The 13,771-nt window shown below is 36.8% G+C and overlaps 1 long non-coding RNA gene across 1 annotated transcript in view; it reads left to right on the plus strand.

Annotated features, from left to right (window-relative positions):
* LOC111093231 overlaps window positions 1-13,553 on the plus strand; it is a 61,856-nt gene extending 48,303 nt beyond the window's left edge. Inside the window, exons 3-5 of the long non-coding RNA XR_005380837.1 lie at window positions 1,791-1,867; window positions 9,376-9,471; window positions 13,487-13,553. This is a non-coding gene — a long non-coding RNA (uncharacterized LOC111093231). The remainder of the gene's footprint in view (window positions 1-1,790; window positions 1,868-9,375; window positions 9,472-13,486) is intronic.
* The last annotated feature ends 218 nt before the right edge of the window (window positions 13,554-13,771 follow it).

Below are 13,771 nucleotides of genomic sequence, written 5' to 3' on the forward strand. Positions count from 1 at the left end.
TTTGTGTCTGAGTTCAGGTTGTGTCTTTGTCAGTTTGGCCTGCTACAACAGAGTACCATAGACTGGGTGGCTTAAACAACAAACATTTATTTCTCATAGTTCTGGAGGCGGGAAGACCAACATCAAGGTGACGACAAGGTAGAGTTTACTCAGATGCCTCTTTATCTGGAATGTAAGTGGCCACCATCTCTCTGAGGGCTCATATGACCTCTTTTTTTTCTGCTTGTTTAGGGAGAGAGAGAGAGTGAATTCTGACTCTTGTCTTCTTATAAGAATACTAGCATCATCAAAGAAGTTCTACCTTCAGGACCTTACAATCTCATGACTTCCCAATGGCTCAATTTCCAACTACTATTGATGTAGGACCGAGTTAGGGGCAGATGGGGCTAGACAGGGAAAGATAGAGTAAAGGCCCCAGAGTTAGGTTTCTGCCCATCTCAAGAAAACACAGATCAGAAAGTAAAAACAAACAGAATAAACCGGTCTCCCTAGCTCCAAAATATTAAGTAGCATCATCCCCCCTTTTAATGGCTACTAAGAGATCATAGAAATATGTCATTAAGGTATTATGAATAGTCCCTACTCAAACCAAGATGGCACAAGAATCTCAAGGCCTACCTGACTAGTCTCACAGAAATCCCAGATACAGTAAAATGTTATGGGGGAAATTTTTTTTTTAAAGATTTTATTTATTTATTCATGAGAGATAAAGAGAGAGAGAGAGAGAGAGAGAGAGGCAGAGACACAGGCAGAGGGAGAAGCAGGCTCTTCACAGGGAGCCCGATGTGGGACTTGATTCCCAGACTCCAGGATCACACCCTGGGCAGAAGGCAGGCGCTAAACCGCTGTGCCACGCAGGGATCCCTGGAGGAGATACTAACCAGAGAGAAGGGAATACCTTGTATGGGCCATTATATTTACAAAAACACCTTGTTTGTTATTATGATAGTTACAAGTCCACAATGTTTGTTCTAAACATCCACCCTGATATTGACAAGAAATTTACCAAGTGCTCTGGTCAGGTTCCTATAAAAGAGACCATAAAAGCCTTCAGTGGCAACTCTGTCAGGACCCCTCTCACTTTTGAGAGCTTTCTCTGTATCTTTGTTTAATAAACTTCTGTTGCTTTGCTCACTCTCTGTTGTCTGCAAGATTCATTCTTCAACTCCATAAGATAAAAGCCAAGCTCTCCCATATCATTATCATATTGGGGATTAGAGCTTCAAGATATGAAGAGAGGTGGGGCAAGTCACAAACATTCAGAAACTAGCACACTTTCTCAGTAATTTGACCTATCCTTCTGAATTTTCTAGATTTTAAATAACTGTCAGTTAATTCAAGCTGTTGTTTCAGCTATTATCAACAATAGACTAAATTTTCTTTAATCCTTCTACGCTTGTAAAGCAAGAAAGAAAATAAGTAGTTTGACAGTTTAATGTGCCTAGTAAAGATAAGTTGGATAAATTCATAAGATATTACTTTGTTAGGAGGCACATTATTAAGTGTTCAATTTAGGTCAAAATTAACTGGGCTTCAAACATTGATCTAGGTAACACTTCGTGTCATTATTAAAGTCTTTGATTCTGTGATTCCCTGAGCACTTATGATGACCACAATACTATGACCCTGGAAGAATAATAGAAAAACAACAAATATTACTAGAATTAAATAGAAGTGTTGAAATGGATGCACACTGGTGAAGTATAAGCATACCTCATTTTATTGTGCTTCACCTTATTGTATTTTGCAGATACTAGTTTTTTTTTTGATACTGATTTTTTTTATTACAGACTTAAGTTTCAAGACTTCAGTAATTGCAGATGTGATGGAAAGAGCAAGAGAACTAGCATTAGAAGTGAATCTGAAGGTGTGACTGAATTGATGCAATCTCATGATAAAACTTTAATGGATGAGGAGTTACTTCTTATGGATGATCAAACAAAGTTTCTTGAGGTGGAATCTACTCCTGGTGAACATGCTGTGAATATTGTTTAATTGACAAGAAAGAATTTGTAATAAACTTAATTGATGAAGTAGCATCAGAGTTTGAGAGGATTGAGTCCAATTTGAAAGAAGTTCTACTGTGGATAAAATGCTATCAAACAGCATCACATGCTACAGAGAAATCATTTGTGAAAGGAAGAGTCAATTAGTGTGGCAAACTTCTTTATCTTCTTCTTAAAATAAATTGCAGCTTATCTCATGGGACCTTGGGAAAATGTGGAGGAGGAGTACCCTAACTTACCTGGACTCATGTTTACAACTAGATATCACCTATATCAAAGTCAATACACTGAAGAGCAATCCAAAGACTGGAAGAACAATCTCCACATCTAAATACAGAGAAGAAATTTCATCTGAATTATTAAAAGGGAAGGTCAGAAAGGCATAAGGAGGCTTCCCATAAAAGGGAGGGACTTGCATGCACATAGTGGCAGAAAAATGGGCCCTCACATCAGGATGCTCACAGGGAAGCCTAATACCCCTAATATTCAGCTTTAAAAACCAGAGGGGCTGAATTCTGTGAGTTTGTAAAAGCAGTGAGACTTGGAGCCTGGAACTTTAAAAGTCAGTTGACTCAGCACTGGGTGAGCCCAGACGGTGAGTGGTAGCTGGGTATCTACCATTAAAGAGACAGAAGCCTGTGCTGGGAGGCAACATAAAGACTGTAATTTACACACCAGGAACAAATGGAAGACAAATCTCTTCATACAGATTTCACAGCATCACAGCATCTTGGGCAGGAGAGACTTTCCTCCCTTGCTCCCAGCATAAACACAGAACCACCTGCAGGAAGTAGTGCTGTGCAGACACTTGCTACCTAACATGCCAGCAATGAGTAAAGCCTACAGATTCTCCCGAGGACTCACCCACTCCGAAAATTGCTGTTAGACTGGCCCTGAACTATAGCAAATCTGTTAGTGCTTGCAGCATGCTCTCCCTCTCAGTCTACAGCTGCCTCCATGCAACCTATGCAGTTGCCAATCAGCAAGCACCCTGCCGCTGCATCACACCCAGCCTTGCACCCCTAGTTACTCCAGTGCATAGCCCCAGGAGCTGCACAATTTCAGGAAATCTGGCATAGGACTAGTGGCCCAATGCAAATTTTGCTAATACCACCAGTCTGCTCCCAAGTTCCCTGGTGGGCATGTTCCCTTAGAGCTAGCCTGTCTGGATCCCACTAACACCACAGCACAGTCCATAACAGGCAAAGAGTCACTGCAGACAACTGCACTGAAAGGAAAAGTGACTCAGACACAATAGCAGGGAATAAGCAACAAATGTAGGATATTCTCCTGAAGTGTCAGGGTCTGAAGAACAGGGTTATACTGCATTGCAGGGCCTAGGATCTCTTCTTCATCAAGACACCACTTTCAAGAGCAAAAGATAAGCTGACTTTCTTACCAGAGATAAACAGACACAGAGAAGCAGACAAAATGAAGAGACAGAAAAAATTATCTCAGATGAAAGATTAGGATATAGTCAATATCTAAGCAAAACAGATATAAGTCATGCTTGATAGAGTATTTAAAGCAATATACATAGTTAATGTATATTACATTATCAAAATGTCAGCAGCATTTTTTACAGACCTGGAGGACACAATCCTAAAATTAGTATAGAACCACAAAAGACCACTAGCCAAAGCAATCTTGAAAAAGAAAATCAAAGATGGAAACATCACAATTCCAAACTTGAGGGTATATTACAATGCTGTAGTCATCGAAACAGTATAGTACTGGAACAAAAATAGACACATGGATCAGTGAAACAGAATAGAAAACCCAAAAATGGACCCACAACTCTATGGTCAACTAATCTTCAACAAAGCAGGAAAGAATATCCATTGGAAAAACAGGACAGTCTCTTCTACAAATGGTGTTGGGAAAACTAGACACCTACATGCAAAAGAGGAAAACTCAACCACTTTCTTATACCATACCCAAAAATAAATTCAAAATGGATGAAAGACCTAAATATGAAACCCGAAACCATAAAAATCCTAGAAAAGAGCTCTGGTAGTAATTTCTCTGACATCAACAGTCTTTTCTCTTTTCATTCTGGGGAGTCTGGCAAGGCGGGTTATCAATGTTCTTCTTTCAAAGAACCAGCTCCTAGTTCCACTGAATCTGTTCTATTGTTGTTTTGCTTGCTTCTATATCATTTATTTCTGCTCTGATCTTTATAATTTCCCTTCTGCTGGCTTTAGGCTTCAGGCTTTAGGCTTTATTTGCTGTTCCGTTTCTAGCTCCTTTAGGTGTAAGGTTAGGTTGTATAAATTTGAGACTTCTCTTGCTTTTTGAGGTGATCACTTTTGTTTAATCCCAAAAATTTGCTGCCTCCCCAAAATTTTGGGCCATCATGGTTTCATTTCCATTTGTTTCCATGTATTTCTTTATTTCTTCTTTAATTTACTAGTTAATCCATTCATTCTTTAGTAAGATATTCTTTAACCCTCATGTATTTGTGGTCTGTCCAAATTTTTTCTTGTAGATGACTTCAAGTTACATAGTGTTGTGGGCTGAAAATATGCATGGTGTATTTTCAAAATTTTTGTACTTTTGAGTATTTGTTACCCAGCTTATGATATATTTTGGAGAATGTCCTGTGTGCTCTTGAAAAGAATGTGTATTCTCTGCCTTAGGATGGAATGTTCTGAATATATCTGTGAAGTTCATCTGGTCTAGTGTGTCATTCAAAGCCATTATTTCTTTGTTGATTTTCTGCTTAGATATTCTGTCCATTGCTGTGGGTGGGATGTTAAAGTCCCCTACTGTTATTGTATTATTATCAGTGTGTTCCTTTATGTTTGTTTTTAATTGATTTGTATATCTGGGGGCTCCCGAGTTGGGAACATAAATATTTACAATTGTTAGACTTCGTTATCCAACCCCTTCATTATGATATAGTTCCCTTCATCATCTCTTGTTATGGTTTGGTTTAAAATATGTTTTGTCTGATATAAGAATTACTACTCAACCTTTATTCTGATGAATAGCCAAAGTAATATTGAAAAAGAAAAGCAAACCTGGCAACATCACAATTCCAGACTTCAAGCTATATTACAAAGCTGTAGTCATCAGGACACAGTATGGTACTGGCACGAAAACAGACACATGAATCAATGAAACAGAATAGAAAACACAGAAATGGCCCCACAACTATATGGTCCTTGACAAAGCAGGGAAGAATATCTGATGGGGAAAAAAAAGTCTCTTCAACAAATGTTGTTGGGTAAACTGGACAGCCACATGCAGAAGAATGAGACTAGCCCACTTTCTTACACCATACACTAAAATAAATTCAAAATGGGGACCCTGTGTGGCTAAATGGTTGAGCATCTGCCTTCGGCTCAGGGCATGACCCCCACGGTCCTGGATCCAGTCCCACATTGGCCTCTCTGCAGGGAAACTGCTTCTCCCTCTGCTTATATCTCTGCTTCCCTATGTGTGAATCTCTTATGAATCAATAAATAAAATCTTTAAAAAAGTAAGATAAATTAAAAATGGATTCATCCATTTTGGGTGTTTCAACACCTAAATATGAAATAGGAAACTATTGAAATCCTAGAGGAGAACACAGACAGAAACCTCTTTGACATTGGCCATAGTAACTTTTTACTAGACACGTCACCAGAGGCAAGAAAAATAAAACCAAAAATGAACTATTAGGACTTAATCAATATTAAAAATTTCTGCACAGCAAAGAAAATAATCAACAAACCTAAATGGTAACCTATGGAATGGGAGAAGATATTTGCAAATGACATATCTGATAAAGGGTTGGTATTCTGATATGCCTGAGTGGCTCAGTGGTTGAACTTCTGCCTTTGGCTGAGGGCATGATCCCAGAGTCCTGGGATAAGTGCTGCATCAGGCTCCCTGCATGAAGCCTGCTTCTCCCTCTGCCTGTGTATCTACCTCTCTGTGTGTGTGTGTCTCTCATGAATAAATAAATAAAATATTTTACAGAAAAAAGGGTTGGTATCCAAAATCTGTAAATAACTTATCAAATACAACACCCGCTAAACAAAAAATACAGTTAAGATGTGGGCAGAAGACAAAAACTGACTTTTTTTCCAAGGAAGATGTACAAAAGGCTACAGACATATGAATAGATGCTCAACATCACTCATGACCAGCAAAATACAAATCAAAGGATGCCTAAGTGGCTAGGCTGTTGGGCGTCTGCCTTTCGCTCAGGGTGTGATCCCAGGGTCCTGGGATTGAGTGCCACATCAGGCTCCCTGCATGGAGCCTGCTTCTCCCTCTGCCTATGTCTCTGCTTTTATCTTTCTGTGTCTGTCATGACTAAATAAATGAAATCTTTAAAGAAATGTTTTTCAAATCAAAACTACGATGAGATACCACCTCAGTCAGGATGGCTAAAATCAACACAGGAAGCAACAGCTGTTCATGAGGATGCAGAGGAAGGGGAATCTTCTTACACAGTTGGTGGGAATGCAAACTGGTGCAGCCACCCTGGAGAACAGAATGGAGGTTCCTCAAAAAGTTAAAAATAGAACTATTCTATGATCCAACAAGTGCACTACTAGGAATTTATCCAAAGGAAACAAATATGCTGATTCAAAAGGACACATGCACCCCAATGTTTGTAGCAGCATTCTCAGCAATAGTCAAATTATGGGAAGAGTCCAAATGTCAATTGAATGATGAATGGATAAAGAATAAGTGATGTATACACACACACACACACACACACACACACACACACATATATAATGGAATATGAAACAGCCATCAAAAAGAATATCTTGCCATTTGCAATGACATGGATGGAGTTAGAGTGTATTATGCTAAGGGAAATTAGTTAGTCAGAGAAGGACAAATACCTTATGATTTCACTCATATGTGGAATTTAAAACCAGATGAATAGGGAAAGGAAGAAAAAGAGAGAGAGATGGAGGCTAACTATAAGAGACTATTAACTATAGAGAACAAACTGAGGGTTTACTGGAGGGGAGGAGTGTATGATGGGCTAAATGAGTGATGGTATCAACAAGAGCATTTGTGAGGAGTACTGGGTTCTATATGTAAGTGATGAATCACTAAATTCTACTCCTGAAACCAATATTACACTGTATGTTACCTAACTAGAATTTAAATAAAAATTTGAAACAATGAGACATGGGTGGTTCAGTGGTTGAGTGTCTGCCTTTGGCTCAGGTCATGATCCCTGAGTCCTGAGATCAAGTCCCACATAAGGTTACTACAGGAAGCCTGCTTCTCCCTCTGCCTGTGTCTCTGCCTCTTTCTGTCTCTCATGAATAAATAAATAAAATCTTTAAAAAAACTTGAAACAAAAATAAAAATAAAAAATAAGAATGAAAAGTAGGCAGAAGACATGCACAGACATTTCTCCAAAGATATTCAGATGGCCAACAGACACATGAAAAAATATTCAACACTTACCAACAAGGGAAGTACAGATCAAAAGTACACCTGTCAGAATGTCTAAAACCAACAGCACAAAAACCAACAAGTCTTGCAAGATATGGAGAAAAAGGAACACTCATGCCATTGGTGGCAATGCAAAGTGGTGCAACCACTATGGAAAACAGGTGATTCCTCAAAAAGTTAAAAATAGAACTACCCTGCAGATCTATTAATCATACTACTGCATATTTTCCCAAAGAATACAAAAATATTAATTCAAAGAGATACATGCACCCCTATGTTTATGACAGCATTATTTAAAATAGCTAAGACAGAGAAGCAGCCCATGGCAATTGATTGATAAATGAATAAAGAAGAAGTATATATACATACACACATATATATATATGTGTGTGTATAGACACACACACACACACACATATGTAAAAAGAATGAAATCTTTCCATTTGTGTTGACATGGATGGAGGTAAAGATTATACTACTAAGTGAAATAAGTTAGTCATAAACAAATGCCATATGATTTCACTTATATGTGCAATTTAAGAAACTAAACAAATGAGCAAAAGGAAAAGTGTGAGAGAAACCAAGAAACAGATTCTAAATTATACAAAACAAACTAATGGTTACTAATGGAGAGGAGGTAGGGGGATGGGTAAAATAGGTGTTGGGGACTAAGGTTGGGTTGAGCATTGACATATAGAAGTACTGAATCACTATATTGTATACCTGCACTAATATAACACTGTATGTTAGCTAATTAGAATTAAAATTAAAACTTCAAAAAGAGTTTTTCTCTCTTTTTTAAAATTTATTTTAGAGAGAGAGAGAGAGACAGAGCATGAGTAGGAGGGGTAGAGGGAGATGGAGAGACAGAATCTAAAGCAGACTCAGTGCTGAGTGCAGAGCCCTATGCAGGGCCTGATCTCATGATGGTGGGATCACAACCTGAGCCAAAACCAAGAGTCAGGTGCTTAACCAACTGCATAACTCAGTTGTCCTCTCTTCCCCCAGAAAACACTTATCTCTTAATGAAAGAAAATAAATAAACAAACAAATAAATAAATAATAAAAGTGAAAAAAAGAAATCATCATAGCCTCCTCAATCTTTAGCCACTACCATCCTGATCAGTCAGCAGCCCTAGATATCGAGGCAAGTCCCTCCACCAGAGGAAAGGTCACAATTCCTTGAGCTCAGAAGACAGTTAGGATTTTTTAGCAATAAAGTATTTTTAAATTAAGGAATATATATTGTTTTTTAGACATAATAGTATTGCACACACACCAGACTGCGGTATAGTATAAACATAACTTTTATATACACAGGTAAAGTAAAAAATTCATTGACTTTGTTGTGATATTTGCTTTCTTGTGGTGGTTTGGAACTGAGTCCACAATTTTTCAGAGGTGTGCCTTATAGTTTATTAATATAGTTCTAAGAAAACAAGAAATGTTGTTTCTTCAATTTAAAAAGTCTAAGAATAAATTGCTATGTTCCAATGGGGGAGTTTTATAGCTTACACAAATATCAGTATCATTTAATAAAGTTCTAATTTTATTTGATATATTTGAAACACCACATTTGATTAAAAGGTAGCTAGAAGCTAGAACGGTAGCCTTAAATATTAATAAGCTATATAGATGTTTATATGCAGATCTATTGCATACACTGTGTACTAGAAATAAGCATTCTGGGCCATTTTGTAAGCTTTCCTTGGTGTTAAACATTTAATTAAAATTTATCAAAGCCTAATTAAATAGTTGGATTTAGATGATAAATGGAAATTCAAGCATTATCTCATCAATGCAATTCTGCAAAATTTAATATCTGCCCACACAATACATTTTTAAAACTACACACAAGAAAAGATCTGATTTACTTGTTTTAGTCTGTGAAAACTTTAACACACTGTACCTTGAGAGAAGAGACTGGATAAGTAGTAAATATTTTTGTCCACAGATGTCCCCACATGTCTCAGTCATTGGTAGTGTCTTCCTTCATTATAAATGTGATGACCCACGTTTCCTATCTGCATCCAACGTCAGCAAACTCAAGGTCAGTTTATTCTGAAATAATTTTGAGTTTTCCTCTAGAGCAGACCAGGGAAGGGTATTCTCCTGTCAGATGTGACCTGCCACAGAGGCTGCTCTATTTTCATGGTGGTCTTGGGCTTCTCTTTGATCAAGTCTTTCTCTCCATACTTGCTCTCCATTTCACACTGCTGAGAATTTATCCTGAGCCCTCAACTGTCTATGCATACTCCCCTCATGTCACAATTAACACATGTCTGACAACAAAGAAGTATTTTTAAGGCTTTTTCTAAGTACTAGGGTAAGGAAGAAGCAGAGATAACAGAAATTATCTATCCAGAAAAGGGAAAACAAATTTAATGGTTCTTCATTCATTCAATTCATTCTATTCATTCTGCCTCCTATGGGTCAACACTGTGGCAATAATCTGCCTAATGATGATCATTATCAACATCTATAAGGAAGAAATTGTTAGTACCACTTACAGTGTTAGGTGTTAGAGTTGTAAGACTTGTGTCAAAAGTTGGGTCTCCCACTGTCAGCGCTTTGACCTTGAGTAGCTTATTTAAAATTCCCAAACCTAAATAATATTTCCTGTATTGGTTAGTGATACCAGTAAAAGCAATCTTGTAAGAGTGTTAGGAAAAGTAAAGGATATAATGTATAATGTATTCTTAGCAGTGTCTGCAACAAATTACCATTTCATAAATGTTAGCTGTTACTGTTATTTTATTTTATTATTCTAATAAAAAATACAGTCATCATTATATAATAGATGCTGGTGAATTCCTTTTGGTCACTGGGTTTTCCACTGTTAGTTGCATGCATGAGTAAATTGAGCAATATTGCTGGCTATGTCACCACAGAGCTCTAAGAATAGGGTGTCCTAGACAACTAAAAAGCCTTAGGACCTAGCCAAGAATCTTGACTTAACCAGAAGAACTTTCTAAGTTGATCCAGAAAATAAACTGTGCCACAACAGTCCATCCCATCTACACAGGTGAGCTGTAGACATATATGTATCAATAGCAACAGTCACTTCCAACAACCTCCTCCTTTGTTCATGTTCCATTTGGGTCTTTTATTTATCTCTTTTTAGTCTTGATTCTCCCTTCTGATTACCTACCACACCAAGTTTCTCCACCTTATCTCTGAAAACTGTCTCTAACTCAAGCTTTGGCTCTTTCAAAGGCAACTTAGTTGCTGTGAGTGGGATGTTTTGCCCTGTTTGAGGTACTTGTTATTCAAATCTTGGTCCTAACTCTTATGAATACAGCTTAGCTCCCTTAGCCATGAATGAAGAGGTAACAATGGTCAGGCCATAGCCACTGCTTCCAGTGAGATTCCTTTCCAACATAGCTCTGTTTTTATTCAAGAACTAAACCTTTTATTTTTTTGAACTCACCAATAATTATCTCTTCACAAATTATCCATAACAATACTGTATATTCTGTGAAGCAGAGACTAGTAAAAATACCCCTTTATAAACTCACCTATGTAATATTTGTCCTTTTGGTAAATGACATACTGTAATATTTGACCAACCATTAAGAAAGTTTGTGATGAATAATAAAATATATACAATTTCTCATGTAAACATCACAATTGAAATACAAAAAAATAATTTAACTTAAAAAAACATTCATATCTTAAAAATTACCAAAACTTGAAGAAAATGTTTATTGTACACTGTTGGCAATAACCAATTTTGCAATAGACACCCTCTTTGTTTTTTTTTTTTTTTTCTTACCTTATTTCGATATGTTAGCCATTATAGGAAGCACAACTCTAGATTCAAAGTGCTGCTGATTATTATGCTCTACTCTATCAGTTTACATATTCATCAACCTTTCCCTCTTTGTCTTTCATTCCACAGTTCAGGAGGGGAAGCATCCATATACAATGCCCTCAGAGTGCTGGTTTAAAGTTAACCACAATATCCTTCTTTATTATGGTTACTTAATAAAATTAACATTAAGTTTAGCATGGCAACACTGAGTAAATGACCTGGAGACCCACCTCCTTTGCTCCTGTCCCTGCCCCTCCTGGCACTATTTGTCACACTGTGGTGTGCCTTTTTTTCCACATCTGTGCAGAGTAAAGATAGCAGTGTCTGCTCACAGATCCAAATATAAACACTGAGAAGTGTTTGTAGACAGTGCTAGGTTTTCTGGTTGGTGGTGTTATTATAGAAGTGGAATAGAATACAGTTTTAAGATAACCAGCATGATGTCCTCGATTTCTTCAAAGAAACTTGCTATCCAGAAAACTTCAATGATCTGAGTGTCAGAGGGAAATAAGTAAACTTATGAGTAATGAAAACAAATTATAGTGGTGTTCTCATCTCATATGTTACATTTATTTGTGAATCTCTTTTCATCAAGAAGCTTTAAAATATCATGAAACATTTCAAGTATATTTTATTGACTTCTTACATTTTGCATTAGACAGATTGACTTGAGGGCCAATTCCTACATGTAAGGAACTAAGGGACTAGCTTCTCACCTAAGGCCATTAGTAGAAGCATTGGGAGCATTTTGGACCAAATGGAAACAATACAACTATGATATGTTTTGAATAAATGAAAAACGACTGGGAAAATTAAGAAAACTAACTAGCACAAAGAGCTAGAGCTTATGAGAAGTGAATTTGAATGTGCATTCTGACACTAGCTGATCAGGTCAGAGTTGATATTACACCTGAATACATTCTCAAGATAGAAAAGGAAACTGCCACAGGAGAAATACTCCCATTTCTTGAAGGCTGCTAAATGTTCTGTACCCTTAAAACAGTATTCTGCAAAGAAAAGCGTGTGTGTGGTAAGGAGAGCAGATGTTGTTGTCAGAAAACACTTCCAATTATATTTCATATGCTCCTGTGTTGTAGAAAATTTGAGACTGTTTTGTAGGTTATGTGGGAAAAAGGAAATAGAAATTTGCTTAACTTACCCTCTGGTCTAATGATTCGAGGTCTACAAGCCTAAACTCATAAGAAAGAAAATTAAGTAAACTATGTATGATAATGATAAATGACCATAATGCTAATTTTCACCGTTTAACCAATGTGAATAGTTAAAGGCAGATATAATATTTGACGGTTTAGCAGTGACAGAGTCATTACTTTTCAGCAGATAATTTATGTATACCAGTTAAGTAGGGGAAAAAAGTCATTATTTTCTTTGATGAAAAATCTCATAAAGTCAATATTATACCTTTTACAAAATTAAATAAAAATATTTGAATGTGGCCAGTTTGAAAGTGGAATGGCATATTGCCATTCACATAAAGCACAGTTGTAACTGGCTTTTTAACCAATTGAATGACACACACAAATATTTTTATCTGACCTGTGGTTCCTGTGTACCATCACTGACCCTGAATCTTTGATTGTCTGATAGCCACTGAAGACGCAGGGCTCTATTAACACAGGCATGATTATCTCAAGATATAGATTGTGTCTGTGAATAAAAATAAATAAAATGAACCCCCTTAATTCAAATTAAGATATAGCAAACAAACCACATTAAACTGTCTGAAATAGTTATGAGTGATATAGTAAATTTTGGTTTGGCATGGCAGTCTGTTATGTTATCAATTATAATTTGTGTTTTCAATTAATGAGACAAAAATGCTTTATATAACTGCTACAGATTGAATGCTGTATTAGGTACAAATGGGCAGTATTTACAATACACACTCACGTGTGCACATATCCATACAAGTATTAAACTACAAGGAACTTAAAATCCTTTTGAAAAGACAAAATAGGGATCCCTGGGTGGCGCAGCGGTTTGGCGCCTGCCTTTGGCCCAGGGCGCGATCTTGGAGACTCGGGATGGAATCCCACGTCGGGCTCCCGGTGCATGGAGCCTGCTTCTCCCTCTGCCTATGTCTCTGCCTCTCTCTCTCTCTCTCTGTGACTATCATAAATAAATAAAAATTAAAAAAAAAAAAAGAAAAGACAAAATATACACATATTTCAAGTGTTAAAATGATCAAATCACCATATTAATATTGTTATGTCTATATGATTTCACATAGGTTTGATCTTCAAGCAAGTAAAGGATCTAACACGAATGCTGTATATAATTAAGTAGACATGTAAAATAAATGCATTCTCTTATTTAACTCAGTTATCTTTCCATGTTAATCTCTGTAATTACTTCCTAGCTCTGAGGAATATCAAGAAACTCAATTTCAGTCATAATTAATTTTATTTTTTCTTTTAAAGGTTATTAGTTTAAAAAAAAATGTGTCCCTGCACTGGCCATTAAAAAAATCAACATTTCACTTTTTAATGTAATATTTTTGGGTTTTAAGCATGTC

The sequence above is a fragment of the Canis lupus genome, chromosome 29, assembly GCF_011100685.1.
Source record: "Canis lupus familiaris isolate Mischka breed German Shepherd chromosome 29, alternate assembly UU_Cfam_GSD_1.0, whole genome shotgun sequence".
Lineage (NCBI taxonomy): Eukaryota > Metazoa > Chordata > Mammalia > Carnivora > Canidae > Canis > Canis lupus.